General features: G+C 40.7%; 2 long non-coding RNA genes across 3 annotated transcripts in view; one reads left to right on the top strand and one right to left on the bottom strand.

Moving 5' to 3' along the window:
* Positions 1 to 2,226: 2,226 nt before the first annotated feature.
* LOC148429835 (uncharacterized) lies at positions 2,227 to 5,470 on the bottom strand. The gene is made up of 3 exons (XR_015866910.1): positions 5,350 to 5,470; positions 4,921 to 5,073; positions 2,227 to 2,280 (listed from the first exon to the last, which is right to left on the bottom strand). It is a non-coding gene; the product is annotated as an uncharacterized LOC148429835 (long non-coding RNA).
* A 351-nt stretch (positions 5,471 to 5,821) lies between these two features.
* LOC148429834 (uncharacterized) overlaps positions 5,822 to 25,462 on the top strand; it is a 37,938-nt gene continuing 18,297 nt past the window's right edge. The window contains exons 1-5 of one of the 2 annotated variants that reach the window (XR_015866909.1): positions 5,822 to 5,972; positions 6,179 to 6,284; positions 6,379 to 6,443; positions 10,717 to 10,841; positions 19,282 to 19,314. This is a non-coding gene — a long non-coding RNA (uncharacterized LOC148429834). Of the gene's footprint in view, positions 6,285 to 6,378; positions 6,444 to 10,716; positions 10,842 to 19,281; positions 19,315 to 25,462 lie in introns of both variants that reach the window. The other variant, XR_015866907.1, reaches the window with a different exon arrangement.

Here is a 25,462-nt window from a genome sequence, read left to right as displayed (position 1 = left end):
TAGGCAATGAATATATCAATGTCAAATTCAAAATAAATGTTCCCGATGTTGTCCATGGTGTGGGTATAAACATCTTAAACAAAAGCTAAGAATTCTCTTTGACTCCAGATTTTATTTTATTTCATCTGCTCTGACTGCCAGATAAGGTGCCGAACAGCACAAAACCTTTTTTGCACACGCAGTTTGAGTATGCTCATCACCAATGTGATAAGTCAGAAACCCAGGGTGAGTATATGACCAAGTGCTACCAGAGTCAGAACAATCCCTTTTTTTTCTTCTCATGTGGGGGCCACTTTTTCCATTATTGAAATGAATCGTCCATCTACGTCTGTGTTCCGTCGTTGGGAGCCTTGTGACCATGTTCCAGCGTGTTTTTGTTTGTTTGTTGCCTTTCAGCCCACCTTGTGTCGGCTATGGTGTTTTTTGTTTTGCTTTTTTCTCATAAAATCAGAATATAAGACAGTGGATTTAGCATTAGAAATAAAGTACCAAGACTCTCAAAACCCTTGAAAAACACACACACACACACACTCACATGAAAACACACAGACACACACACACAGTCGCACAAAGACACATTGCACATGCAAAGGCAATATAGACCTTATAATTTTGTTTTGCTGGTCACCATACCCACAAAATGTACCTTTTTAAAGATCTATGTGAGTACACCCACTATACTGTATTCCTTCCGCCACCTCAGGTAAAACATACTCGAACCGCCACTGCAGCTCTCATTCAAGCGGACGGAGGGCCCAACATCCTCTAGTACTCGGCTTGGCCCAATTTTACACCTCAGCTTGCAAGTGATCGAGCTCTATCAGTTCTGACAGCTGCCCAGAGCCTCGACGACTCCCTCCTTTCACCCCAAAACACACACACACAGATACACTCGCACGCCCCTCTTCTGTTTTCCCCTAAAACGCACAAAGGACAAAGATGAAAGGCGGAATAAAAGCTGTCAAAGCAAAGAAAGAAACAGGTTTGAGGAGATCTGTCAATATGCTTTGGACAAAAGGATACTTTGTTCCTGGTTTCATTATTGGCTTGTCTTTAATTAGAAACAGACAACTAATCACATTAGCAGCAACCTCTCGACTCCTTGTCTCCTGGAGGCAATCACCATGAAGACTCTGTCTCTTGGAGTTTTTAGTCCGCAAAACAATTCCCAACCAATTGCCTGCGATGGAAGTGAACTATGAGCAGCAATGACCGCAAAGTAAATATGCCATTAGCAGAAAGACGACAGCAATTATAAACATGAGCGAGACAGTATTATTTCATTACGGGTATACATCCGCAAGAATATGTACAAGCTTCCCAGAGCTTGTTGGCAAGGATGCTTTTAATCCTCCACTAATGTTGATCCAGTTAGCTTTGGGACATTCTGGCATTTTAATTGACCCGAGAAGTGGCTTTCGGTTTCAAAAAGGTTGGCGACCCCCGCCTTAGTTGTTTATTATCTCAAACTTCTAACTTGCATGTCGCTCGGCAAGATTCAGTCTCTCGACTCTAAAGACACAGTAAGTAGGAAGTAAATGTTTAAAGATGTTAAAAGTCTCAGTTGGAAGCGAGTTAACAATCCCAGCTGAACACATCCACTCAAAGCAAACAGTGAATAAAATGATTAACGTATCCAAAATGGCTTTTAAGAGCAGCATGGCCCAAACTAATCATGCCAGTAACAATTCCCACTGTGTGGGGAGCCTTCTGCACAACATGGTTGTGAAATGAAAATGGACCAATTCGTTTGGGAAATTCCAATATAAAACATCAGCCTTATGGAGAGGCAAATAATGGATGATGAAGTGGATACGTTATCGTTTTCGTAACAACAATAAAAAAGTCAGTCGGTGTGGGCTAAAAAAAACATTTCAGCGTGACCATATGCTTCAGTATGTCACAACCAAAACGATAGCTGCAAGCTTCAGTGATTCCTGTCCTATCTTTTTAGTCAACACAATTGCGATGAAGTTGAGTCAAACTCAATTTGTTGATAAGTGGGTCGATTACCATCTTTGACTTGCAACCTTTTTGTTCCACAGACCATGTGAAGACATACAGTATAGTGTTGTGATGGACCTGGAGAGAAAAAAAAAAACACAGTTGTTGTCTTTATATAAGAATATAAAGATGTGAAATCAACAATGAATTAGAGTTTGGAAGGTTGATTTTTGGTTTTGGTTGAAAAATTGATGGTCAATCAACATAGATTCAACATTTTCAACCTTTTTGTTCCACAGACCATGTGAAGACATACAGTATAGTGTTGTGATGGACCTGGAGAGAAAAAAAAAACACACACACAGTTGTTGTCTTTATATAACAATATAAAGATGTGAAATCAACATTGAATTAGAGTTTGGAAGGTTGATTTTTGGTTTTGGTTGAAAAATTGATGGTCAATCAACATAGATTCAACATTTTTTTTGTCATCATTGAAAATGTGTTTAAAAGATGCCAAGCCTGCGACCCTTGTGCGGAGAAGCGGCTATAGAAACTGGATGGATCGATTGTTTGTGTCTCCTTCTGTCAAGGTGTGGGTTTGGGGGAGGTATACTGAGTGGGACAGGCCTTTCATAATTATTACATAATCAACTACCTACCGTATTCCTCTGAGTACAAGTCGAGTTTTTTTTTTAACCTTGTTTTTAACCCACATATTAGGGGCTCGACTATTCACCGCATAACTCACATATCTGTGTTTGAATAACATCAATTCAAATGTGAAATAAGTAAAATTATGTCATTTACAAGGCTTGAAAAGATTATACAAACCTTTAACCTTTAAACATCCTGTAAAAAAAGTAGTTAACAGTTGGTGAAAGGTTTTTTGCTTTTTCCTTGTGCCAGTGTTTTTTAAAGATAATAATCTTATTTATGGTCGGCGTGGCAGATGTGTGTGTGTGTGTGTGTGTGTGGGGGGGGGGGGGGGGTTCTCTTTCCTCGGGGGGCTTTGCAAAATATGATTGCTCTAATTCGATAAAGTATGCATCTGTATAAGTGTATTTGCAAAGAACATGGCAAAAATGCACTTTTGTCAAGCGCTGCCGAATTGCCTCTTTGTTGTGAACAACGAGGCTGGATGGCTCATTTTTTTCAGCGGACTTTGACACATTATGAAAAGGAAAGGACGGCTTGACTTTGTCCATTCAAGACAAAAATGCTATGTCAAAAATATAAAGAAAGCATTGAAAGTTCAAATCATTTTTGCAACATTGGTTTCAGCATTTGCGTCTATGCGCATGACTACATTGCCTCGCAGTCTTGTCTCATTTCCACCCCCCACCCCCCACCCCCCGCCATTACCGCAACTGTATGTTACCCGATATACGATGAAGAAATGAGTCTAAAAGTACCGTAATTTCATCATTATAATAACAAATACCATATGTCTTAATTTCTCAGCCATGACCTATGTAACCATTAAAGTCAGGGGTGGACATATACTCATGTATTTGTAAAATTCACCCAAATTGAAGTAAAAAAGGAAGGATCGACTCATAAGCGAGGTCGACTTGTACTCGGAGAACAAGTTACATAACTGCAATTCCTTTTTCGCAAGCAGGATAATGTTTTTGATTTAAAGTTGAAAAGCAAGCGATTCAATCGACATTTTCAAAACCTTTCTCTTCTGTATCATTTCTACGTTAAATCTAAATGCAGATTCGATGTTGAACTGAGCCGTGTTTCAACAATGATTCGACACAGATTTTCCCGTATTTTGCAACCTGGGTTGATGTTGTTATTGTGGCCTTTTTTGACCATTTTTGCACAGGTAACCCTTGATGGACACTCTAGCAAGAGTTGTTAGAGGAATCCAAGTGTTTCTTTAACAAGCCAACTTTTTAGTTACAATTTGCATACAGACAAAAATGAAGGTGAAGATGCATTTGAATAACACCTTGACCTCAATATCACAGTGCGCACAATCCCTTCACTTCTTCCAGCTGTTCTGGTGCACAATTTCCACCCGACTCATTTCTGCCTTTCTCGACAATTGCTTCTAACCTTTGACTTGGAGCACCACTCTTAATCCCTTTTTTGATTCAAGGAAGGGTGTAGGCTGAATTATTCAGTATTCATATTTCCATCTTCATCATCCCTCCGTATTCAACTCTGACCTAAAAAAAAAGCACTGCCTTTCTTTTACTCGATGAATTACTACCCCATCTTCTGCAAGACCTTGCCAATCTATTAATCTAACTTGCCATTTACTGTCTTTTCTCTGAAGCTCTGTTAAAGGTTGGCTGCCTCTCCTCTCTCTCAATCTGTCACTCACTCTTTGTGTGAAAATTTCACATCTTACTCCCCCAGACTGAAATATTCAATTTGAATGCCAATTGTTTCACGATTGGCAAAAAGGGGGTATTTGCACTGTCCTTTGTGTAATCACCAAATGTGCTTACCCCTTCACCCTGACTCGTTTTAAATTTGCCCTGTTTAAAGGAAAACTTCAAGCTACAATCATTTGTCATGATGAACAGTGCACTATAAGTAGTTTTTGCCCTTCCATATAGCTGGTTGTAAGAAAAGTTCAACTCTTAGCCCTATCAAACAAATCAGATGACTTATTTAGGAAAAAAAAAAACTTATTTTGCAAGCCTTCAAATATTCAAAGTCAACCAAGGGCAAAGTGCTGCAAAAATGTTTCGTTGTCGTTTAGTATTTTATTTTTTTATGTTTATAACTAACGTAATGCATATGTTGCCGATGCTTCAAACGATTCACAAAACGCATTGTTTTGTTTTTTCCACACAGTCTAAAAGCTATTCTAATATGATGATCACAGCAAACTAAATTGCCAACAGTTGGCTTGATGCACCATTACCACATCAAAGATTTTCCCCTGCACAGATATGCTCAAAATATCAATCGATGATCGTGACTCTTTCCGGTTGCAGTAATGCACTCAGTCACCTTGGCTCTCTCAAACATGCATCTTTTGGGTCCATCTAATCTATAATGCCACACTGTCCAAGTCTTCAAGTAACACCTCAGCTCCAACCGCAAATGGCGACAATCCGTTGCCGGGGAACAAACTTGTTCTTGGCCTCTGTCATGCAAATTTGTCTGAAAAAGAGCACACACAAAAAAAAAAAAGTAATCAAGGAGGCTGATCAAGGCACTTTGCACACTGTTAAGACAGTGACAGGATTAAGTTGCTATAGAGAAGAGCATCCAAACAGTCTTTTTATTTGGAGAGAAGGTCACGATCAGCAGGGTATTACGAGAAAAATAAGTTTGCATAAAAAAAAGAAAAGTTTGTTCTTATATGTAAAAGAATTTTAAGAGGAAAAAGGGAAAAGACTCGTCTGGCAAATTAAATCTACTGGAGCCTATGCGTACCCACAGCCCCTCACAGGGGCATTTTCTCCTCCGTGGCTTTAGAACACCCTTCCTCCTCCTAATGGAAGGGAAGCAGAACAGATGGGACACAAATTGCACTTTCATACACCTCAAGGTTCAAGGCAATTTCCCCTCTGCGGCTGTGAAGTTCTCGGATTGCCTCTCCATCCTTTGAGCCTTTCACTAATCAAAGGGGTTTGGGTTTGTTCAGCGCCCCGACTTGTACACTCGCTCACGCGTGCACGCGCACGCACACACACAGGACACATAAAGGCAAGCACATAGTCATAAAAGCCCATTTTACATTGACCACCTCTCATGTTTTGACTAGTCGTCTGTGGGAATTATATTAATGACAACATTGTTACCATCAAAGTCACTGCCTCAAAAAAAAAAAATAAATAAAAGATGTGGCACACAAACCTGATGTTTGCTCTTGAGGTCTGCAGTGCGTTCGGAAAGTATTCACAGTGCTTTACATTTTCCTTATTTTGTAATGTTATAGCCATATTAAATTATTCTCTTACCTCAAAATGAAACATGCTACACCCCATTATGACAACGTAAAAAGTTTTTTATTTTTTGATTAAAAAAGGAAACATAAGAAGTCTGATTAACATACTGTAAGTAATCACAACCTTAATATTTTGTTGATCCACCTTTGGCAGGCTTTGCAGCCTCGAGACGTTTTGAATACGATGCCAAATGCTTAGCACGCTTATATTTAGTCAGTTCTTCCCGTTGTTTATTTGTTTGCGTAGTAAAAGTAAATGAAAAGTAATTAAAATCTCAAGCTCCATCAAGTTGAAAGGGAGACATCTACGCACAGCCTTTTTCAGGTATCTTCACTCGGATTCAAGTCCGGGCTCTGGCCAAGGCGCTTTGTGTGCTTTGGGTCCTTGTCCTGATGAAAAAGGAATCTTCATCCGTCCGAGGTCAAGAGCGCTACCACGAAGAAACGACAGTCTCTAGCATATGGGCCTGACTGAGAGATGGTTGTCCTTCTGAAAGGCTCTCCTCTCTTCACAGAGGAATGCTGAAGTTCTGACCAAAGCCGCTTTCAGACCAAGAAGCTCCAGAACTCTGAGTTCTAGGTAAGAGGGGTTACTGGTCTGAGATTCTCGTGTGGCCCACGAGTTTGCGTTCGGAGGTAGTTTAGTGAAATCGACCTAATATAGACAGGTGTGCGCCTTTCCAAATCATGTCAAATAAACTGAATTTACCACGTGGACTCCAATTAAACTGAAGAAACATGTCAAGGATGATGAGTGGAAAAAGGTTCCGCCAAAGTTGGCAAAAGCTGCGAATACTTATGTAAATGTGATTTCTTAGATTTTCATTATCGATTAATCAATAAAGGCTTTTCGTCCTCATTGTCATAATGGGGTAGTAATGTGTGAAGGATTTTTAGGTAAGAGATTTATTAAATACAATTTGCGGCAAAGTGAAGCATTGTGAATACTTCCCGTATGCATTGTACATTCCGTTGTGCTTCATAGCGTACGTAGATAATATTCTCATCAGCGATTATTGTGTGCGTAATAATAGTACGGCAATCGTCATTATGCTTGCAAGCAATGTGCCAACGATGGTGATAGTGTCACGATACAGCCATTTAAACATTTGAAGCCCGTGTACAATACCGTCCATGGAATTGAAATGGTATCTTCTTGCACATAATCTCATTCACTGGCAGTCAAAAGAAAATGGATCATGTGCGTGCTATGTATAATTCTCAGTAGCAGTCAAGTAAAAATGGATCTATGACGTCTAGAATCGTTAATAGCATTAAATGTGTTAAAGACAGAGATATTTAAATGTTAGCTCGCTCGAAGTATTTACTTACTTCAATGCACACCCAGTTAAAATATTTAGCTCAGTAAAAAACCCTCTTTGACATGTAGTCAACAGCACTGAATGAATTAAGATCACAAAAACAACAAATAAATACACTTTTTAAAATGGTCAATTATATTTTTGAAATCCAAATGTATTTTGTACAAAAACAAGACACAAACAATTGATTCAACTGATTTAACAACAGAAATCCCAATGATCCCTGATGTTTTATTATTTTCAAACAGGCATACTGAACGTTTCAGATTATATGTGGAGAGAAATAAACCATTAGAATAGATTTCTCAAGGTTTTTCATATCACTAAAAGCATTTTTTTTTGGGGGGGGGGGGGTACTCAGAAGTAGAATTAATTTAGAACAATTTTTTGTTCATTCAAAGTATTATAATAATCGTGAAACTTTGTAATTGTGGAACTTCCAATGACTAGTTCTATGTCAGTTCAACATACTTCAAAGTCATTTGAAAGTTTGGTAAAGTCATTTGAACATTCTGCATAGTGGTTTCAACATTTTTATAAAGTCATTTAAACATTATGAGCAAGGGAAACAATAATCTCCCAAAAAGCTAAAGAAACACACGGTGATAGTAACTGACGCATAAGGCGCTACCAGTCTGTAAACCTTGTATCAACACACCACAAAAAGTAACACTTTATGACAAGAACTTACAAAACGTGGAAATGTTACAAGAGCTGTATACTGTTGACAAAGTTTCCATTGCACAATGCTTCTATTGCACAACAGTAATAATGTTAGATTCCCGTGTATAAATACTCATAAGTAAACTGTATTGATGCAAAGCATTGGGATATGAATGTAGAAACTTGTATGAATTGTAACTCCTTCAAGCTCTGTCAGAAGCTATCGCCTATTTGATTTGCTGTCATAGCATCTTAGGTATTGGAGGAGCTGCTGAGGAAGTAATAAAATACTTCCAGCAATATTGTTTACAGCTCCATTAACAAACAAACATTAGGGCCCATTTGACTAAATACTGCTGACAGAGAATATGGTGATCAATCTCCATAGCAACCATGCCCATTAATTAATATTGCACTTGGAGATTTAGACAGATGATGATTATTATGGAGTGTGCACAATTTTTGTGAGGGGGATGATGAGGGAGTTTGTACGCAGTGCACCATCTTTCATTTCTGGCCTTTGTGTTACTCCAAGAGGCATAGCCTTGCTCGCCATACCAACCACGTGGTTAACTGTGTCCCCGAAGCAATTACAGACAATTGCGAAGCTAGTTAGCTATTAGTGGATTAAATGTAATGAGTCTACTGTTGCCATGGCGATTGAATTTTTCAATAATACTTGTCAGAATAAAGAGCCCTTTAGAGAGGGAGGGAGAGAGAGAGAGCTAGCGAGAGAGAGAGAGAGAGAGAGAGAGAGAGAGAGCGAGAGCGAGAGAGAGAGAGAGAAAGAGAGAGAGAGAGATTTTACAGATGGAAGCAGATAGAGGTCCAGTCCATTTACTGCTATCATTAGTTTGTTATTGAATGCAATTAGTACTTTTCATGTGCACTGTAAAATGGGGTAAAGCGGGAAAAAAAACACATTGTAATTAACCTGCAAAAATCAATGTAACTGCAAAGCTCGCATGAAATGCAGCCTGTTTATGGCCAAGAGCAGCTGGTGCAGGTGGCTTGAAAACAACCACAAACTCATTTTCAAGGTCTCCACCTGCTCTTTTGTGTTTTAGATCTTATTTTGAGCGAGTTGTGGGCACTTAGCTAAAATGTTCTTCTCTCAACCGTCAGCCGTAATTATTTGCTCAGTCATATGCATATTGCACTTACCGTATACATTACCATCTGTGCTTTTTGTCCCTTCAGGGCCACAGCTGACATATTACAGTGAGGCGACTCATATTGAGTACGATAATGGATTCCAAACTACAGCATTTCATATCCTGTGTAATTTGATCGCTATTTAGTCTGGATATCTGATGCCCGCTCCTCTGCCTTTATGAAAGTGCGTGTGCAAACGGGGGCCCGAATCCAAAAATGATTTATGGCAGATTCATGAAGAGAGGCCAAGGGGAGAGAAACAGATTAGGTAGAAATCTGGAGAGATAAAGATGAGACGTCTGTCTGCCGCTGAGGGCAGCGAGACAAGTCCCGTCTATATCAAGCTCAGGGAAATGTGCTCGGGGCCCTGACAGACAGCGCAGAACCATCGCAGAGCTGACACAGACATCATCTTTGGTTTCTTCTCCTCGGGCAAGGGGAGAACTGTGACATTGCCAATTATAAAGTCTTTAGGGTGGCCTTGTCCTTTATTTTGCTTCCCACTTCACCGTAACTTTAACGGATGTGATGTACGGTCGTATTTATAAATTTATAAAAGAAAATACTTTGAGATTTTAAGGAGGCAAACTTTTTGTGCAGTGCAGTGGTGTATCTTCGTCAAGCGCTGTGAAAATTTGACGTTTAGGTTCAGACAGAGTGCTTTGCAAATTGTGGTGGTTGGGGATCAAGTCCTGTTGCAAAAAGCAAACATTTTTATTTCCACAAACGTAAATAATAATCATTTCCTTTTTAGCCATACTCTATTTTTAAGTACATGTGGTGGCTATGAAAAGCCCACAAGCTCTGTCCACGTGCTTCTTATTTTGTCATGTAAAAATAAATAAACATCTATGGAAATAATTTGCAAACATTTTCAACCCTCTGTGAGCATGTCCCCGTGTCAGGAGTGCAGAGCGCTACCAGTAAGCTAAAACTATGGGCTGCTGAATCAGCTCAGCACCACAAGTAGGTAGAAGGCACACGAATGGGAGTTAGCGATATTAGCTTGGTCCTTTGGAGGACAGTGGCTTCTAAATATCATATAGCCAATACAACACAAGCCCAAAACCACAAAATTCATCTTTACTGTTGATAAATGAACATAGCATGACTCAACTACTGTAGCTGCTTTTTTATTTTTTGTTAAATTTGAGAATATAGGGAGAGCCACGTGAGCGTCTTACCTTGGCCATATCATGTGCGGCAACGGCAGAGGCACGCGTAATTAGCATGACCTCACCACGCAATACACAGGTATAAATAACAATAAGAAAAATCTTAGTACTAATAATAACAAAGCGGTTTGGGTTAAATTATATAGTTGTTATGGTATAATACTGTATATAACCAGTTATTTTGGGCAGTCAGCTATTAGCCTTGCTGTTTTTTTTTTTTTGTTTTGTCTTGCGATGACATGCCAACTACCCATAATACATACCTTCAGATTCGAACGGTCGACCAGCAGCGACTCATTGAGCACCGATGATCTAAATGATCTAACTTCTACCTCCGCCATCACCGACTGTCTTCATGCGTTACCGCCTACATCGCTCCGAAAACCAGATCAAGCAAACTTTTGACATCCCGCAAACAGCGATGTTTAATCTGTAAAAAAAAGTTTTTGCCGACAAATCAAGAGAAAACCATAGCTGATTCAGCCCATTGCTCCAGCTTTCAGTTTCCACCTCTGTTCCATTTCTCCCCTCCTCTCAGGTACGACGAATGTCAGCGGTAATGCCGGTCAGTGCGAGGCCGCCTGCAGTAGAGCAGAGTGCTGGAAGTTCTCTGTGATTATGCCTGAACCCCCCGCTGCGGCGTAGAGACTGCAAGGGAGAGCGGTGAGCTTTTAATACCACACACAATAGGGCACCTCAAGCCCAGACAGGCACCATATTTACACAGAGCCCAGGCTCTCCCTGAGCCTTATGACAGAGCAGGCGGAATGATCACCCCTCGCCTCGCAGCCGAAGATCCATAATTCATGAAGAAAGGTGGCTGGGGTGCAAACAGGGCATGCTTACATTGAGTGGGGGCGCAGGGGGCGCCGCCTGAGGAGTGTGTCCTGAGCCCTGTGTGTCTAAGTAATTAAATGGGATTAGGTATGCGCTGAAACCATTTTCAGAGAGATTGGCTGGCAATGCCATTATTATTGGAAAGGATCAGAGAGGCTTAAAGGCATTGGGGAGAAAGGTAACTGAAGAGAGGTTTGAGGAGATTTATTAAAAAAAAAAAAAAAAAAAAAATCACTAATGTAGGTCGCAGGTTGGAAACAGTCGTCTTTTGCGTCCCCTTTTAAGAGGCGAGAGAGGTTGCGGCTTTGATTCCGGTGGGGGCGGGGGGCACTCGCGTCCAAGGCAGCACCATGAGGTTGATGTCCACAGACCGCACCTCTGCTCTGCCCAAAACATCCGTTTCTAATTTGTGTGACAATGCCTGAGCGGATGGCGCCTGATTTGCAAGAGGGCGCCCGCAGCAGAACTCATTTGAATAAGCACACATCCGAGCTATCAGGCGGAAGTGTTTGCAGACAGACAGGGTGCTAACTATCTTTCGTCGGCATAGCCCGGCACCCTTGGCAGCCAGCGTTTCTCCGCGCGCACCTGGACTGTAATCCTAACACAGCTAACAAGTCAATCCTGTATTGTAATTCCGAGCTTTTATTGCTAATCTGAAAGGAGACGAAAACCCAGTTCCGTAGGACCTTATCAGAGATGGTTTCCTTTCGCCAAAAGAGCTGAGGCAACTTCTTGTTTGTGCTTCCCTTCTTCCCGTTGGCGACAGCAACCCTGGGAGAGATGCAGAAAGCACATCCCCCAGGGAGAAAAGCTGCCTCAGGCCGCGGAGAGCCTATTTACAACAAGCTGTGCTTGTTACTTTCATCAAAATAGAGCACAGAGCTTTTTCTCCTGCCTTGTTTTTGTGCTTTTGGCAGGAGGTTGTTATTGTAAAGCACCAACTCCATTGTGTTCAGCGGTGCGGTGAAAGTTTACTTGAGTAGAGATGGTTGGCCACAAAAGCTTTGTTCCGTGAGAGGCCGTTGCGGTTTATAGACTTGGAAGGAGGTAACTTTGGAAGGCGCAGACCCGCTCCAGCCTCGGCTGTCCTCTATCATCTTCAATTAAAGGATCGACGGTCTCTGGCGGGCACGTTTGTCATAATCTATTGGCAGTGGCACATTCCAGATATTGAAGGAAAGGACAGAAAATCAATAGGCTGGATTGGTCTGCCAGGCCCAGAGGGAGGTCTCCTTACCCGGGCTCGCATGGCTCAGGCTCAAGTCGGCTCCATCCAGGCTCTCTTTTCACTACTGTTTGGGCCATCACTTTGAATTTCGTCAAAGGGTTTAAAAAAAAAAGGTTGAAGACATACAATGTACGGCAGGATGCTTTTGTAGTCCACTGCCCATACGCCCTCCAGTCAAATACGTATATATTATCACTTTTAGTCTGCGCGTGTACTCAAAATGATTTTGTTTGTGCGCCATTTAGGGAATAACTTCTCTGCAGCATAAAGCGAAAGGTTACAGATCTTTACATTTTTTATGAAATCAAGTATGATGAAAGAATATTTATAATTTTGGTCGTAGAATTACACTTCATAATACTGTATAGTCATTGCATCCACCCATCCATGGATTTTACCTTATCTATTGATCAGAGGTGCTTTTCTGCCGGTTTCTCGTTGAGCAAGTATGGAGCAACACTGAATTTGATGAAACTTCAAATGAATGTTAATCTCACTTCTCTTTTGATCCTTCGCGACAGGCTCTTATCAAGTCAGAGCAGACGTGGTTAAAAAAAAAAAAAAGGCAACACAGGAACGAATCAAGGTCAATGACTTTTTGACAACCACTCCACCCATGTGGTATTATCTTTCATTACCTGTCCACATCAATATAGACTCCCGTTTTTCTCTTTTTGAATTCTTTTCAACAGTAGCTATTGATTCATTGGACTGTTAGGGTCCAATCCAGCTTGTGGTATTACCACCTAATGGCAATATCCATGTCAAAAGGCTATACCTTACTGTGTGTGTCAGAGAGACATAATCACTGAAAAACACCCATAAGGTGGGTGTCTCCACAACTAATCTGATATGACTTGTGTTTGCCTACACTTTCTTGCTCGAGTATTCAGAACAAAGCTGAAAAGGAATATCGCCCAGAGGAGAGGGCCCACCTACAGAATCTATAAAGTCTTCCATCAAACCACCTCCGTTGCTTTATGAGGACATTAATCTGAGGTTGCACTACTCTCTGACTTTTCAGAACACCTTGACTTGTTTGAGTCCCCCCCCCCTGGAAGTGCTCTTTATTGTGTGGGTTTTGTTATTCCGACTTAAAGATATTCATCCCGTGTTAGATAAAGACAGGGAGCCTGATTTAGCAACGTCTGTGACGATTGAGTAGAAGGCAATCTATCAGTTGATTATGGCCATTCAGAAATAGGCCATACATATATTGGCCAAATATAAAATAATAATAAATAATGGCCAAAATTTGATTATTTTAACCATTTACTTTTATGTAGTCAAACCATTTACAGCAATGTATACAAGTAACACTGGCATCAATATTTACTACACATAAATCAATACTACTTTGTGTAACTTTGGATCCTTGAACATACTTCATGACTTTTTGACAAGGTCATTCTGTGTACCTGTCATTTAAAACAAAACAATTTTTATTTTTTTACAAGCAATGTTTAGGTGAGCAATGGAAAAAAGTTGTACCAGGAATTGATCTGGATGTCACTACTTAAACAGAAAATCACCTCAACAACTCAAGCATAAGAGGCTCAATGCATAAAAACATATCTAATTAGCATATAGAATGCATACATTTAGAGATGAAAATAGAGACTAACATTATTTAAAAAAAATAAAATAAACCTTTAACCAAGACTGTAATTAATTGATGACAATCTGTTTATTGGACACCCCCTACTTAAAATGTTCAACAAAGCTATTAAAATTTAGTTGGGTATCTTCTTCATACATGGACCGATGGATTAAGGTGCAACAGGGTTTTAAATGGATTTAAAAAAGAAAACTGGCTCAAAACCCTTATCTGATCTAACCCATGAGTGTTAACCTGTTGGATCACCAAACTCATCGCAATGCATTGATGGGACGTAATTAATCATCCAAATAACTGGTATACTGTATCTATTTTTTTACCCTTCCAAAATCTGGCACCCAACCAAAAAAATCCATATAGTTCGGACCCTACGATGTATTATGTCTTCTCTTGGCATTCTTTCATAAAAACGCCCCTTCCACAAAACCTAAATTAGTGAGTGACATACGCCTGCGTGAAATAGAAAATTCCTTAGTGTAGCAAGCATCTTTTGCCTTAAGCCTGCTTGCAAGCCCTCCGCCCCACCACCACCATTACACACACAGCTGCACACGCCAGTGGGCCTGTGGAGTGAGAGCATCGAGGTTGTACTGTATACGCTTTTAATTGGCAGTCTGTAGGTGCAGGATGAGTGATATGTGCCAAACAAGCGAGCACAAGGAGGGAATGCACTTAAAAAGCCATCACTCCTGCGGCGTAGCGTCGTCTTCGCATTGGCCGTGATAAATGCGGTGCGCCGAAGCTCCCCGTCCACCATTATCATCAGATTCATCTCCGCCCGCGCTCGGTGGTCCCACGGAGTTATTTACGACACGCGTGGAAAAGGCTGTTCTTTAACAGGCCAGCCAGCCAGTGGTGGAAGCCGTGCACAGAACATGAGCTTAGATGAGCCACTGGATGTTTAGTAAATAAATCAAGTGTCTAAATGAGGGCAGCTAGCGGAAAGAGTAAGACCCCTCTCCCGTTAATTATAATTCTGCCCCAGGCGTCAGCGCCTGGATTCTGGCAATAACAGGTTCCGGATGGCGCGATTGTTAAAAACTGTAGGTCGTAGCGCTCCACTTGGCCCACCGGATCGGACCGGGGCAATGAATTACGCGCCGTCGATGGAAAGAAGCCAAATAAAACGCGTGCGAGATAATCTTCGCTAAGGAGGCTCCGCTCCAGTCGTTTCCTTTAACAACCTGTCCCCTTTTTGAAAAGATTCACTTCCTAATCACAGATGAGAGATGCGCACATCAAACAGCGCCAGCGACTTTGGTCTACACAGCTGCCTTATAAAAGCAAACAAGCTATAAATAAAAGAGAATTTTATAGAGGGCCGTCTGTCGGGCATGCGGGGCTGAAATAGAGAGGAAAAGAACATGGGGGCAATAGGAGGAGGAATAAAAGAAATAGAATGAGAATAGAAAAGGAAAGCAGCTTAGCAAAGGCATAAAAGAAGATGCTGAAAGAAAAAGAAGAGGAAGTCAAAGAAAAACGAAAAAAGGGATAGGATAGGATAGGATAAAAGGAAAACAACAGGATAGGACAGGACAGAACACGACTTGATAAGACAGGAAAGGCAGACATGGGAGCATACGGCCCACAAGCTCGTCTACTGAACACAATGTGATGCTATTTAGATGTGATTCGATGAACAGGTTGGCTTAGGGTGGGACTGGTGTCACAGCTTGTAATGAAATCCTTTCATGTGGCAGATGATAAGAGGGGGCGAGCAAGGGAGAGGGCCCTCTGGGGAGGAGAGGACACCCGACCGCTGCCTCCATCGGAGCAGTGGAGAGGAAAAGTGCGGGTGTGGGCAGGAAGCAGCTCCACGGTGACGAGGCGGCTTCTTAGCAAAGACAATTGACTGTTGACTAAGCCTCTGTCAATTTTTCCATTCTTGCACAGCGTGCGCTTTGCGCTGCGCAACGGGGGAGAGTTCCAATTTTGGCCTCACTCTTTGACATAATTCAAGCCAAAAACAGGTTGCTTTTCTTGCAACGACTATCAATTTGGCCTTCACAAACATAAAACGTCAATATTATGTTTGCCAGAGTCAAATGTGTTTGGAGAGAGGTTTATGAGACTATTTGAAAAACATAGCTTTTCATAAATCAAGTAGTTAACACTAAGCAAGACAAAGGATGCATGCAGCTTCTCTGCGTTTTGCGTAGGGTGGCATGAGAACTTCTGATCAGCATGTTAACTGGGGTGATGTTAAACATTAAAAACCGGGACACTAAAATGTTGCTGAAAACCAAATATCCAATAAGTTCTTACCAGGAACGATTTTTAACAAAGTGAATAAGTAGTCAATCTGATATAACCATTGGTGAACCGTCAGGGACGACAAGGCCTTCTCTGTTGGCCTAACATACAGCAACCTGACATTATTATCATAACTATAATATTTAGAACTCTAATAACAGTTATTTCGAATGTATTTTTTTACATGGTAAAGAAATTGCAATTTGCAATTTAGCGTACAATCTTGTTCAAGCTTACCTGCTCTTGGTGGATTTCATAAAACTTTGTGGACAAATAATTTGACATTATTACTTATTTTAAGTTTGGCACTTATAATCATAGGTTTTGATTGCTGATGCGGCTTTATAGGTGTTTAAATGCTCCGGAAAATAGCCTGTGCAGCCCAATAATGCGTATGTGTGCTTCGGAGGGTTATTTCATATACCGTACATCACTGAAGGCGTAAGTGTGAAACGCACTGGATCTAACTAATCCTAAATTATCCGGGTAGACCTCAACAGTACCGAAAAAGTCAATCCAACCACCATGATCCTACTTTTTTGGTGGAATGGCGATGCAGAAATGTGTATCCCCTGCTCCTGCAATTTCAGTTGATATGCGGCGCTTCCGATTATGGTGCATTAAATGAATTACAAAATGTTCCCACATGTTCTGTGCAATGCGCTCGCGTACTACTCATTGTTGTTTGGTGCATGGAATGAGCATTTCTTTGGATGCCTGAGATGTTCTACTCTGTGAGTGGTCACTGAACGAGTCAACTGCCGAATGCGAATGAGGACACTTCCTGCTTTCTTTTGTCCCTCCGGTCATCTATTCATCATTCAAGGCAAAAACCTAAAGAGAAAATGTCTATAAAACAAAAGCACATTCTTAATGTCCTGTGTTGTAACCCAGTAAACATATTGCTAGAAACGCTCACATCACATTTAGTACATTTCCCAAGATTCTTACAGCGGGATGGAATCCGCAGTCCAGTTTTGGATTCCTTTTGAATTGATTTTCTTGTTTCATTAACATACACATGGCCAAACAACATGTTTTCAGATTTTTTTTAAAAAACAGCACGGGACAGGAGCTATGTCAAGGTAGGAACAAGCAAAATAACCCTTTTTTTTTTTTTTTAAGTCTAAAGTAGGTAGGTCTCTTTTAACTTAATACAAAACTTGACCCACAAGACAGGACTTTGACAGCAGTGAGCAAGCAGTAGCTTGCTGCTATCGATCGGTGCCGTTAAGATTTTTTTGTTTGTTTGTTTATCCTCATTCAAAGCTATTTCATATAGTTTATTGGATATGCTGAAGTCCAGAGCTCATGGCATCGGAGCAGCTGCTGATCGGACAGATCCCGCATGCGCTTCCAACATTGTTAGTGAGAAGAAGCAAAAACTCATTTAGCGTGAAGAAATCTGTATATACCCCCATGCTGTGCTCATGTAAGCAGGTTTGTTTGTGTGCGGCCTTAAGAGCTTCACTCCCCAGGTGTCTCTAGTGGAATCACTCGGTCATTATCAGAAATCTCCACCTGCTGTCTCGAAGCAGCCATGCAAGCTTTACTTTTGACAGAAATCAATACGGCCGTCACAAGCAATCATGGGCCAGCTATGTGTCTGGGCGCACTCCCACTGCGCACACAAAATGCGTGCGCTCTTGGATATATCTAAATAAACAGAAGCCTGAAAACATCACACGGGGCTTTGCTTGTTGCTTTTATTTATTTATTTATTTATTTTTGGCAAACAAAGTGCAAAGGAGAGGAATAATTTGACTGAGGGCGTCTGAGATGTGCATTGAGAGACCTTGCACTTTTGACACCAGCATGCGAGGCATGTTATTGATGCTGACTTGGAAGGTGAGGGCAGAGCACTAATTATGTTTCTGCTTTTGAAAACACAAGAGTTGTTTGGTAGGAGTCAAAACAAATGGATTTTTATTAACAATGCAAGATCACCTGATGTTGCACACAAGAGACAAAGGTGCTTTTTGATTTATTGGGATTTATGCACACAAGGGCTCTTTTCATCTAAAAGTTGTTTTTTACCCAAGTGTTCCGCTGTTGTGCCTAGGTGAGTTTTTAAGGGGCGTTATCTTGAGCCGATCAAGGCTCCTTTTGTTTTGTTGCTATCTCCCATCAGGCCAGAGGCGAGGTTATCGCCGAGCCGTTTGTCCTTACAATGCTTGTCATCTACGGGAGCGGCTGCACACTTGTCTCAAATATCAATTAAATAATCCGATGCAATCTCATCCTATTGTTGCCCACAGTCAGTCCATATCACAAAGAACTCCTGTTTACTGACCTGAATGCCATTTTCAAATCTCAAAACTCATTTTCCTACTACACACAAGATACTGTAAACATTGTTTACTGAGGGTATAGTACTTTACTTGCCTATACTCAGTGACAGAGTTGTGTGAATGGTCGCCCGTTTTTGCCGTGATTGACTGCTGACAAGTTCTCCGGGTAGTCAGCTTTCAGCCCAATGTCACCTGGGATAGAGTTCAGCTCGTTGCTAAGCGGGCTAAGTGGGATGGAAAGTGGATGTATGTATACATGAAAATGACTGCACTTTACGGCCCCATAGGATGTTATTTTGCAGAGAAGGGTGGGGTATGAGTCAAGAAAGGTACAGATACAGCAATTTAATTTTAATGTGTGCAAAGGGTGGAGAGGGACAAAAGTTACATCCACTAATGTAAAACGATGAAAATTAAATATATTTAGCCTGACAGAACACTAAAATTGGTATTTGTGAATGTTACCTTTTGCCGTGTGAAGTGTAATTGCACACCCACAGCACCATGTGGTGCAGTGGTGCACTCATTGCAAAAGTCTGTGCGGTAGTTATAAACTTGTTAAAATTCCGGTCGACAACATGATTTTCTTTTAAAACACAATTATGATTAATGGGATTTACAAACAAAGAAAAAAAACACAATGCTTAATACCTTTTTCTTTAGATTAAAATGTTTAAGATACTAGTGCTCCTGTGATAATGTTCCAGATCAATTTAAATTGTTTTTTTTTGTATTTAATCTTTTTTTCAACATCAAATGCTTTAGTCCGTCAATAATGTGTTTAGTTTAGTATTGCCTTTTTCTTTTTTTTTTTTAATTTCAGGCACTTTGAGTTGACGTTTTGCACTTTGTTTTTTTTTTTTTCTGTTTCAGACTAACCTCTAACCGGAATCAACCCTGTAATAGGTAACCTTTTGTTAAAAGTTGATTTATATTGCTTTTTTTCTCTTGTTGATGTCCAAAAGGATACAATCTTAGGTATACTAATACAATTGTATAGATTTTCTTTTTTAAAGTCACCGTGGTGAGTGAAGCGGGACGTGAAATGTCTCTTTTCTGGCGGGGCTTTGCAAATAATAACTGAGAAGGACTGTGCTAAGCTAATCTTAGTATGAAAACCAAGATGTGCTTTTAAAAAATCTGTAATAGTATAACACCATCATATTTAAAAATTAATAATAATTAAATGTGACACTACTAAACATCCACAATACATTCATGCAAAGTCCTGCCCAGCTGCTGCTTCTTAGTGTCGCAAATGAGGAGAGGCTGCAAATAAGAGTAAAGGTGAAAAAGGGACGAGAAGGGCATTGGAGGGTGGTGTGTCAACCCCCTACCTACAAGAGTGCTGTGGCTAACACTGGGATATTTACAGTCAACGTCTGGGACAAGCTGTCATATTTGAGCAAAAGACCAATGAGCATGCGGCTTCATGAAAGCAACAACCGCCACAGGCTGGCGCGTGAGGGCCCGTGTGTCACACATCATTTCCCTCGGGTCTTCATGTCTTCTGGCAAGCAAATGAGTCAGGGCAAACATTCCCATTTACACACCAAGGTGACGTCTTTTTCTTTTTTTCACACTGGCAGCGCTACATGAGGAAATTCAACTCTTACACGCCGGTACCAAAAGTACCGTCGGCCCTGACACTCAAAAACATCGAAGGGATGCATTCAAGTTTTCAAAATAAACTACAACAAAGTATCTGAATATATTTATTTTAGCCTGGTATACGAAACAATTTGTCACAGCACGTGTCGTGCTAGCAGTGGTGTTGTTTAACAAAATGATAACGTAGCGCCTTTAAAAGCTAAAATTCATAATTCAATTCAATAAATACTAATCCGTCAAAAAACAACAATGGAGATTCATCTGTAGACTAACAATGGCCAAAGTATTTGTGTGCTTGAATATTTTCTAGGGTGTTATGAATTATAGGGAATAAGGTGGTTTCATGGTAGTCAACACCATCAATACTATTAAGTAGTTTTAAAAATTACAAAACAGAAACAGTTGCCCAGAATTCCACATCTCCAATGGATTATCATAAACAGGTGAGAAGCGACGAGAGACTTTAACCATACTAGTGATTGCGCACTGATTTCATTTTTTAATTCAGAATGGAAATGGATGGAAGTGAGAATGCCCATTTCCTCTTGCATATTGAATTATATATCGCAGAACACCTTGTCAAATTACATGGCCACAGATTACACATCCTGTCAACAGCAAATTACATAGTCATTAGATAAAGAAAAAAAAAAGAGGGAAGGTGGATAGTCATGGAATTATGTCATACATTCCTGCTTGTCAGATTGCTTTGAAAAAAACAACAACATTCAAAACTTGGTCTGTGGGAGGAAGGAGCTTCATCCGATATTTGATGGGCAAGACTAGGTTTGTGCAAACTAGCAGGAAACGTCTCTGTTTTGCCCTATTTGCTATACAAGGCGGGGCTTTCTTTGTTATCCACATCAAAACAGAATCTTTCAAAACTTCCAGCCAAAGTGGAGATTTGCCTAAGCCTCCGGTTTCAGGGTTGTGTGTCACCAGGACACGTCAGAGACGGAAGTTCTTTCTGGTTGGACAGAATTTGACGACACTACTGATACCTATCGACTTGGTATCGACTTGTATACAAATGAAACCAGGCTGTGCCGGATTTGTATAGACACAATTTCTTGAAATAAACAACGAGGGGGGAGACCATGCGGGTTTCAATGGGCTGCTTGCATGTAGACAAGGCCTTAATGAAGTAATGATGGACAAAATTAAAAAAAATAAATTGAAGGGCCTGTATCACTTGTATTTTAAACTTTCCTCAGTAAACTATACATTTATGATGATATACATACATACAGTACATACGTATTGTATATACATACATAGAGTCATTCATTGAAGGTGTTTTTGGTAAATAGATAGCATTCTAATATGGTTTAATAGGTTTGATATGGCATTTTACTGACGTAGCGTCCATGTTAAGAGATTTTGCTCTTAGTTACTAACCTGCTATTCTAATGCTATATTTCTTGTTTGATGTCCTGCAAAACAGCTTTTCTGGCAGGAACAGCCTCACCAAAGTCAATTGTCCGATTTTTGACTCCATGTCTTAGTCTTGGCACCAAAAAAATTGCAATTTTTGTGGTCCACTCCAGTGTTCTTGTTTGCCTACATCCCTGCATCCTAGACTTAATTTTTGATAGGGACGCACACTTTTATAAACTTGACCACTGGCGAACATTTTTTTTACTACTTTGTTTTGATCTAGCAGGGCACATCTCGTTTTACCTGAAATGTCGTTGTGGTGAGATTTTATCTGCAGTGTGGTGTGATCTGAAATCATTATTCGAATGATCTCCACTAGGAGGTGCTAGCATTTTATACAGTATATTGATAATCACGTCTTTATGACGGGGAGTAAAAGTGCGGTAAACCGCTGACTAACTTTTCGAGCTGTCTGTTGCTATGCAAACTATTTTTTTCCCCATTTTTTTTTCTAAAAGCCAGTTATGTAACTCCGTGAATTCAGGACATGCCAAATCAAAATGCCTCTTATATAAGTGCTGTCTTTCAGCAAAGTCCACTCTGTAGTATCAGTGACGGGTAAAATAATACGCAACCAGGTAACGGAAGCCAACAAGTAAAAAACGAAAACGAAACGCTTCGGAAGGTTGGAAAGAGGAACTAAACAGACATATTGAAGCTACACAAAGTAAAAAGCGGACTTTTCGACCAAAACGGACTGTTATTAGTTGCGGTATGATGATGATGACGGATGCGACTTGTAAGTTCGTTCTAGCTTAATACATTTTACTGTGACATTTGTTAATATCTGTGGTCGGTTTTTGCTATGTCTTGTAAATGCAGTTTGAACTTTGGACGTACAGTACTTAGTCCTCTTTATTGCACTCCAAACATTTCTGTTGGGACCCATAGCTTTTTAGTATTGTGAGTCCCAGTGACCCAACAGTCTCCAGAGGTAAAATGAAAACTGCTTTACATAGCATGATAAATGTTTGAGATGATTCCTTGCGGTTACAGTATTTGTGTACACACTGTAGGTAATGTAGAGGCGGTGTATTGTAGATGTTATTGCTCAATTTACTGTTTTATGATAATGATTGATATTCCTGTTCCTACTTAAAATATACTGTACCAGATTTTTAGACCATAAGGCACACTTAGTCCTTTCATTTTTTTCAATCATCAACCGAGTGCCTCGGGTGCAACCTATGTATGGATGTCGGCTGTACAACATTTGGGTTTTCGTCACGATTATCCAACTCAGGTTCCCGCATAGGCGAATGAACATTTGCACTAAGTGTTTATAGAGTACAGTTTTTTTCTGGTTAATGTTTACATTGAGGTCATCAATAATTAAGCAACAGCACAAAGCTTTCAGCCCATGTTTTGGTATGAGTATCTCTTGAGCTAGTGACCTCTGCAGTTAGATTTACTGAGGCGACAGAAAAACAAACTCCTCCAATTTCCACTGATCACCAGAGGGCTCCTCTTGTGGGTGGGGTCCCAACCTATAAATTTTAAAAGCTTCATCTATGAAAAGGGCAGGCAAAAGTAGCTAATTCATCAAAGCGCGTGACAGTGGGCTTTTGCAAAGAGAGCAAAGGGCTCCGTAAATCATTACTAATCAGACACCCGTAAGCAAATTAAACTGGTGAAAGAATCAATCGACCGTTGGATCGATCGGTGTAAAGGACAGCTGATTTGACCCCAGAGAACGGTGAAATTCCAGAAGCTGCGCAGAAAGCCACAGATCTGTTTCCACTTCATAGCCACAGCTGTCAGTCTTCATTCATGTCAAGGCGGCCCGTTGATTCTGACGGTAACTCAGCCGGGCTTGACTAAAACAAAACCTTGGAGGGCAAAGCAATAGAGGGCAGCGAGAAGTCTGATGGCATCTCGCTGGATAGACGGAAGATTAAGGGAAGATATCGCTCTGTCTGGGGGGGGGGGGGGGGGGGGGGGGGTTCTCTGGAGGTGGACGACTCCTCAGACTGCAGCTGTGCAACAGATGGCTTTAAGTTCACGGATGGTGCGTTTCCATATCTTTAAGGTCATAGATACCGGCCTTACCAATAACAATTTCAACTTTGACTTGTTGGCTTGATGAGAGGAACGCAAATCATTGACTCATTAAACCTTTTCTCTTTCCATGCATATATGTCGATCGCCATCCTCCCACCACTTTGAATTCCAATATGTGGATCCTCAATCTCATTTTGCCCGTCCGTTTCTCCATCTGTCATTGAAGCCCAGACTTGGCAACAACGATGGTCTGCAAAAAGATTTCTGTGATCTCCTGAGGATAAGCAATGTTGGTCAGGCGAACACATGACGTCTGAAGGATGACACCTAAAGACTCGGGTCATTCTCTGACAAGTGTAACCGTTCATGCTTATTCAAGACATTACATCCTCAGTGTGTGTTCACCATAACTTTTCCTTTTACACTGCACCTTCAGAACAGATTTATGTACTTCTTGGATTTATGATAAAAGACATGCAAATACACAAATGGGCATGAAACACTGAGCTATGGTTTGCTAACCTCCAGAAACCCCGTTTGTAAAGGGAAGTTGCTGTTGTGTTAAACACACTCCCTTCAAAATAATCTCACCTCTTTCCTGTATAAAAAAGAGAATAAAGATACAGCGGCATATGCAAAATACTTTACATCGTTTTAAACATCTGAATTTTGAATCTATGGTTGCCCTTCTCTTTTTACTCTTTCAGCAAGAGTCGGGGGATTGGGGGAATGAGTACGACAGGCCTGTTATATTTATTACACAATCATTAGGGTTGGGACGGGATGTCGTGTGACGATGCCAGGGGATTTCTCGTCCCCGCACAGTACGAGATCTTTTTTTTTTTGTATGGGCGATGGAGAGCACAGGAGAATGCACAGCTTGTTCCTGCTCTGACTGCAAAACACCACCAATTGCGGTGAGACTTAAACATAACCGTTACCATACCAAACGATGTATGGACACGACTCCTAATTTGAAGTTGTTGTCAAAAAAGATGTCGCGACAATGGCTGACTAACGCACGACCTATTGCGGCAGGAGAGTCACCAGTCATGACTTGATACAAATAACACAACTTTGACCTGAAATCACATTCAATCGTCAATTCATGGCTTAAAAAAGAATGATTTAATTATGCTGGCTTCTTATTTTACGACGTTTTGTTGCTAGCTCGCAGCGCTTGAGTGCTATGCTTCGGCTGGCAAGAGCAATCGGCTGAGTCTGCACACTTTGATGCTGACAGCTTGGCAGTTGCCGTTCGTACGCCAACATTTTTGAATAAACCAGCCTGACTCAAATGTTTGTTCTGTGGTTCTAACATCACTTTATCTTAACTAAAATGCATGGGGCGAGAATGATCTACAATCACATTTCTATTTAACTAAAACAATGTTGATTATCACACAAAAGGACAATTTAGTAAATGCCCTTGCATGTTTTTGGAGTGCTAGAGGAAGTCGGGAGTGGCCAGTGAGAACCCACGTGGGCTTAGGGAGAACATGCAAACTCCACACAGGAAGACCGGAGCGAGGTGGATTTCAACTGCACTCATTCATGAACTGTCAAATCATGAAGCGGATTTTATTTATTTATTTTTTTTTAAATCCCACAGTAGCAGCATGAATACTTGACTCCTTGAGTCTTCACTCAATTATCACCCATTTTGACTTGCTTCAATAGAACCTCGGGTCACATCCTTGCACATTCCTAACGGCACCTTTGCATGTGCGATGGCGAATGTAGTTGTGAATTCCACAAATGTTTCACCTTGTTAGAAGCATACAATTATAGAACGGACCCCCGAGGCAAACCTAATCTCAAAGTGAAGGGAAATCTTTTATTATATCAAGTGAAATTACTGCGAGCTTTTCTCGGCCTATTCCGATAAGATACCGATCAGGCAAATAGATTGGCTTTTCCATTATCTCCGGCGAGATCTAGGAAGGCATTGGGTAGATAATTTGCTAATGTTTCCTGTGACCTCTCTAGATTTAAATGATGTCTT

Source organism: Hippichthys cyanospilos, chromosome 1 (genome assembly GCF_059441005.1).
Source record: "Hippichthys cyanospilos isolate Australia breed blue-spotted pipefish chromosome 1, RoL_Hcya_1.0, whole genome shotgun sequence".
NCBI lineage: Eukaryota > Metazoa > Chordata > Actinopteri > Syngnathiformes > Syngnathidae > Hippichthys > Hippichthys cyanospilos.
This window is presented reverse-complemented; position numbering and strand designations above follow the sequence as displayed.